We start from the raw sequence: 7,084 nt of genomic DNA, 5'->3' as shown, positions 1-7,084 counted from the left end.
TCTAGGGGTTCAGACATCCCCAGTCGTGGAGCGGGTCAAGGAGACGAAAATGTCTAGTCGGAGCACCCAGACCTCTCCGGCTAACCAAGTTCGGGTACAGGAGGTAGAACCCGTACAGGAAACGGGACTCCCCGAACCCAGGTGCGACCCCAGGGTCATAACGTCAGACTCCCCAGATCCCGTATACCTGGCTGGATTCGAACTGATCTCCGACAGCGAGGACGACGAAGGGGAAAGGCCATTATTCCGCCGTTGCTTCCAGACATCGCCGCAGCAGGATCTGCGGGACGCGGACACCTCGGCCAGATCTCGCCCAGATTATCCCCATCGAGGTGACGCTGGACAGCGGTGGGACGGGGCCGTAGATCCCCAGCACTTCCCCAGCTGTGCTCATCCGACCGACCAGCTCGCCGAGTGGGAAGATCGCTTGCTGGACCAGGTCCTAATGGATATTTCGGAGATCGATTCGACCGACTCCGCCGCCAGGAATACCCCACCGAGTGCTACGACGACGGACGATGTAGATGCCGTATCGAATTCCGCACTGGAATTGACGGAATCCACAGGAGGGGAGGACGACCTCTGCCCATTGCCGTAGGGCTGGATTGGTGGTAGCGGTTTGCGTTACCTACCTAGGCGTATCGTCCAGGAGATCGAGAGGAAGATAGCGACCCGGGCCGGCCGCGGACGCCGAGTCCGCATAGCCATAGGAGGTGACGGACTCCGCTTCATCGTCACCATCAAGAGCGACGGGCGCCTCTTTATCGCGCCACGGGAAGAAAAAGGGGGTGTAACGTACACACTTAGGTGTACGATACAATTTTTGAGTAGTAGTATGTAAGGTTATAGGTGTAAGCGACTGATCGTGAATATTAAATATTAAGTTAGTAGTATGTAAGCTATAGGTGTAAGTGACACATAATGAATAATAAATTTTAAGTTGATACTGAATATTAAGCCGTAGTTAAGCTAAGTTCCGAACCCGAGTGGCAACGCCAGTCGATTTTTAGTGGGTAACGGAAAATACTAGAAATTAAGGAAGATACTAGAAATCCCGAAAACGATAAAAAGGGAGCGTGGGGAAGGTGGTCACACACCGATCGGGCAGGCGCTCTCTCGTGCCGGTACAGTAAAACGGAGCGGACGTGTCTCCCGTAACGTGCTTGCCTGATAATCCGAGTGACGCCTCGACCTCGAGAAGTGGGCTGATTAGTGTTTTGAGGTTAGTGTACACAAAATTCCTATCCGTTAAGCAAAGACGGTGTAGCGGACTCGTAGGAAGATAGTGGATAAATAAAAACAACCTAGAAAAATAATAAAGAGAAGTAAATGATTGAATTCCATGATCGTGATTCTTTTTATTCATAGTATCCTAGCTTCCTTCCTCGTAGTGCATGTGGCCTGTACGTGGACATCCGTCCCGTCTGGTCTAGTATCCTAACCTCCCTCCCCGTAGTATTTGAGACCTGTACGCGGACACCCGGCCCGTCTGGTCTAGTATCTTGGTTCCCCACATCGTAGCGTTTGAGACCCGACGTGGACTCCCGGCCCGTTCGGTCTAGAACCTTAGATTCCCCTCCTCGTAGTGCATGTGGCCCGTACGTGGACACCCGGCCCGTTCGGTCTAGTACCCTAGCTTTCCTCCTCGTAGCGCATGCGACCGGCACGTGGACACCCGGCCCGTCTGGTCCAGTACAATAGCTTTTCTCTTCGTAGTGCATGTGACCTGCGCGCGGACATCATTCCCGACTGGTCAATCGTACCGCCATCCTTTCGCCTCCAATTCCCCCTCGTGTCTGACAAATCCTATCCGGCTTGGCCTCGCCCGAAGGTCCAGCCCGGTGGATTTTTGGCATCCGATACGTCGAGAACGACTTGTGCGCGACGCAACCCCCCGGTCCTACTCTCGCGAAATAGTATCCTGGCTTGGCCTCGTCCGAAGGTCCAGCCCGGTGAATTTTTGGCCTACGACACGCGGAAAGCGAGAAAACAGCAGTTAGGCGCTTCAGCCTCTTGAGATGCATCACCCGCTTGAAAATTTCATATTTTGTTTTGGTCAGCTGTTCGTTTATATATATAAACGTTGGCGAGTCTAGGCCGATGAGCTTTAAGCTCAGCGTTTTGATTTCTTTTCGGTATGCCCCGATCGCACGCAGCAGTGTCGCCTTATCGTGCACGTGTTCCATTTTAATATTTATAATTGGATCCACTACTGTACGGGTCGAATTTTGCGGTCGCATTCGAAAAATCGAACGTACTTTATGCGGCGGGGTCAGTTTGAGAGAGAAGCACAGTGCGTGAAAAAGTGCTTTCACATTTTCCCCCTGGACTTGTGGGACCCCATGCCAACGCAAGTCACAGGCGACTTCAGACGCCGCCTGTGCGTTGCAGGAGGCCACCCACTTTGCCTCCAACTCGTCAACGCGCTGATCCTGGCAGTTTTTGGACAGTTTCGCCTCCAGCTCCTGGACCCGCTGCCTCAGCATCCCCATCTCTCTCACCTCGCTCTTAAGTGACTCTCAGTGTAAGTTTCTTGCAGTCAGCTGCTATTAACTTAAATTTTTCTTCCAGAGTGCCGGTTGTACGTGCCTCGCCATCACGGATCTCCCCTGCAAGACTTTCCTTTAGCTCGGAAAATCTGAGGTCGATCGTGTGAAGCAGTTGAACATCGGAGTCTGGCTTCAAATGTGCTCAGACGGTCAGAGATCGAAATAAATTTGTCTAATACTGCGTCGCTTTGGGCCCTCTCTACGCAGGGTCGCGTGATTTTTATCTGTGGAACTAAGTGAGTTTAAGGATATCAATACTTTGGGTTCTTGTTTACCCTGAGACACGCGAGGGGACGCTGATCGTGGTCGCTCTAAGCTAACCCGCGGAGATGTCTTCAAATCCCCTATGTCTTTCTTATCCCCTATGGGCATGCTAGGATAAGGATCAGGAAATTGTCCCTATTCGGCGTAAATAAAGAAACAAATTTATATTAAAATCAATGGACTCGTATTGATATTGTAATAAGCCTGATTGGCTTATAATTAAAAGATTTAATTATTCAGTTTATCGTGGCGCGTCCCTTTTAGCGTCCCTTTTATTCAAGTGTGGCAGCATATTCTTAATTATATAATAATAATAGTTATAGATAGTGTTAGCACACCACTTCAGTCGACGCATACAGGAAGCGCTAGCTCTGCCTGCTTTAGTATCCTAGCTTCCCTCCCGTAGTATTTGTGACCTGTACGTGGACACCCGGCCCGTCTGGTCTAGTATCCTAGCTTCCCTCCCCGTAGTATTTAAGACCTGTACGCGGACACCCGGCCCGTCTGGTCTAGTACCCTAGCTTTCCTCCTCGTAGCGCATGCGACCGGCACGCGGACACCCGGCCCGTCTGGTCTAGTAACCTAGCTTTCCTCTTCGTAGTGTAAGTGACCTGTGCGCGGACATCATTCCCGACTGGTCGACCATACCGCCATCCTTTTCCCCTCAATCCCCCCCACGTCCGACAAATCCTACCGGGCTTGGCTTGGTCCAGCCCGGTGGATTTTTGGCCTCCGGCTCGCGGAAAACGACTTACGTGTCCCAATCGCGGAAGTGATCAGCGGGACTACCCGGCGTCCCCATACTCGCGAAACCGTTCGTCTGGCTTGGCCTCGCCCCAAGGTCCAGCCCGTGGAATTTTTAACCCAGGAGCAAGGTACGGCGCGACCAACTCCGACGCCAACTCTCTCTCTCCCGGCGTCTATGAGAACCTTCGGCGTGACTCCCCAAACGACTCATTCACTCGTTGAATGAAACTCTCTAGTCCGGTGTTTCGGTGATTTACAAATTTCTTGTAAAGGACTCCTGGATCTGACTGAGATCTGTACCCCGGCCAGAGAGCATCCTTACAATATGATTTTGTAGTGTGCATGCATACAGAGTACACACACACACCATCGGCAACAATCGTAATTACTCGTAAGTACTCGAAGGACGAAGATAATCATAATTTAAACCAACAAATTTATAATAATAGTCTTACAAATAAATTCCATTTTAATTCAATATTCGAAAACAGAAACAAAAGAAAACTAACAAATAGATTACCATTTAACATTAATTTATTTTTCATTTACTACTATATTTTAAGAATCATAATTATGAGAATATTTACTTCGGGAATATGACGGAATATATGGTTTCAAATCATTATATATAAATATTATGTAAAAGGTTCGAGCATAAATATTCTCTTAACAATACTCACAGTTAAACACTCATTGATGTAATATTGGGTCCAAGATGAAACCGACGTATTCGCTGTGTTACAGTTACATAAATAAAAGAGAAATATTCCAAACTTCCCAAATTCATATTGCTCAGTAACTTACAAATACTTTTCTTTAACTAATTTATGCGATTATTCATAGTTTATAAAAGAAATATATATATTTTAAGTTACAATAGATTATAGACTCTTTGTCTCATTAGAATTTTAGAATTTAGATTACTTATTAATTTAAAGAGAACAAAGATTTTACATATTCGGCTGTCTGCAAGGTGCGCCGGGTGCAATTGCTTTTTCTTTTCTAATTATAATCAGAAGCTGATTTACACGAATCCAGGAATCAATAAAACTTAGTACACGTTCAAACTACTATGCAATAATTGGGTGCTGCAATATGGTTTGAAGTTTGGCTTTAATACGCAATTTTGAAAACCTGCACATTGTTATAATTGGGGTTATGGAGATGATGGCCCGGCTTTTGATGGAGGATCCTAGGGGTTCCGTTTCGTCGACGTATCCATTCCAGGCGTAGATCAGTATCTGGCTGCCAGAAATATGCAAACCGTCTGGCCACAAGCTTCTTTAGTTTCGGGCCAGAAATTCTTCCACTCCAGAAAGCCAATAAAAGGGTGTTTTGATAACCGAGCAGCGTAAGTTGGTTTTTAGAGCCTAAAAAAATTCGATGCCTACACATACACAAAATTGGAACGTCATTTTCACTTGATTACAATATGCCACCCAAAATGCCACCCTTTAGTTAAGAAATATAAATTAAACGCATGATAGGTTCAATTGAAATTATTTCTTTATTTTATTAGCTGTGCTCGGAGTTGCAGCGATTTTGTATAACTGACTTGCCAAAAGCGTGACTTCAAATTCGTGTACATGTTTTTGCTTTAGCTCAGCTAAAGAGATAACGCGACAAATGTAGCGAGATAAGAAAAACGAAGAGCAAAGTTGCATAACAGCCCTGCGCTTGCAGCGCACACCTATGAGCATTTGACTAGGTGCTGGCGGTCTGCTCTAAACATACTCCCCCCGTTGGAAGAGGCACGGTTCCAACCAAATGGTATTCGATGGGCAGAGCGGCTAGTTTGGTGACGGTGGTTCTGTCCGGACCACAGCTACTCTGACGACGCCGGCCTTTCCGGGTATGACTTCATGGATGCACCCAAGCTGCCATTTCATCGGTGGAAGGTTGTCCTCCCGAAGCAATACAACACGACCGATTTGGATGTTGGATGTTTTGATCCGCCATTTGCTTTGTTCTTGCAACAGGGACAAATACTCTCTGCTCCATCTTTTCCAGAAGTGCTGCTGCATTTGTGTTATTCTTTGCCAACTGCTTAACCGGCCTTCGCGAAGATGAGTAACGTCAGGCTCAAGAAACCTTGTGTAGCTGGAACCTTTGAGGAAATGCGCTGGCGTTAGCACCTCAAAATTTTCAGCGTTTTCTGAAATTGGACAAAGCGGACGCTAGTAAAGAATGGCAGAAATTTCATATGCAAGAGTTCATCAAGGGCTAAGATGGCTGCACCGACAACTCGGTAGAAGTGAAATTTTGCCGATTTTACAGCCGCCTCCCATAGACCACCAAAATGTGGGGCACGCGGGGGTGTGAACTTCCAATCAATCCCATTCGCTAAGCAGGAAGAAGTTATCGAAGCCGTGTGCGGTTCGCTCAAAAATAACTCCTTCAGTTCCGCTAGCTCTCGTTTAGCGCCAAAAAAGTTTGTCGCATTATCACTCCAAATAGTACGTGGACTGCCTCTGAGGCTAATGAATCTTCTCAAAGCTACAATGAAAGAATCCGTTGTGAGATCCTGGACGACTACCAAGTGCGCAGCCTTCGTCGAAAAGCAGACAAAGATGGCGATGTAGCACTTGTGGGGTGATTTGTTCCGGGCCTCTCTTGTGATAGAACGGTCCACAATAGTCCACTCCTGTGGTGTGAAAAGCTGGCAACTCGATCTGCTGGCAGGCTACCCATCACGTGTTCCCAAGCCACAGGCTTCATCCGAAAGCATCTGACGCATTTGTTGATGACGCTAGCCACGAACTTTTGGCCCCCGATTGGCCAATTGCCGTAAGGCAGCGAGCAACGCCTGTGGCCCTGCGTGGAAGTATTTCTCATGATAACAGACGATAATCGCTCTGGTGACCGGATAATACTTGGGTAACAATATCGGAAGCTTAGCCTCGTAGTCCAAGCTCGCATTTTAAAGCCTTCCACCAACATGAAGTAAACCCTCAGAGCTAAGTATTGGCCTCAGAGAAATCAACTTGCTCTTCGGAGGACAAGGCTTGCCTTGGCTAAGAACCTCATACTCCACCGCTATGTGAACCTGTTGAATGCTCCTTAGAAGCAGAACGGTTCCGAAGCTGATCTCGTCAACGGTAGGATAGATGGTTGAAGGTAATGATTTGGCTCTGCAACTTGAAATGAATCGATAAATTTACGCGAAAACACGCTGCAACTTGTCGAATGAGTTGAGAAACTTGGAGTTGATAGATATGTCAGCGCCAACGATTCCAATTAGCGCCGTGGAACGCCGTTCCGGAATGTTCTTTTCTGCATCTAATAGGGAGGGCCAGTTCGACGCTTCCTTTAGTAGAAATGGAGGTCCATTTGCCCAAAGGGAGTGCTCGCGATTCTATTAGACACAAATACGTTGAAGTCCCTCGGAGGTTGCCGAATCCAAGCCAACACAATAGACGAGTCCGACCAGCAGTGAAAGCTGCAATCAAAACCTATGGTTTCCTTAACGTTTACGAAAAGCTCAGCCAATAAACACGCTGCTGAAAGTTTTATTCTTGGTATTG

This window comes from Drosophila gunungcola, unplaced genomic scaffold, assembly GCF_025200985.1.
Source record: "Drosophila gunungcola strain Sukarami unplaced genomic scaffold, Dgunungcola_SK_2 000165F, whole genome shotgun sequence".
Taxonomy (NCBI): Eukaryota; Metazoa; Arthropoda; class Insecta; order Diptera; family Drosophilidae; genus Drosophila; species Drosophila gunungcola.
This window is presented reverse-complemented; position numbering follows the sequence as displayed.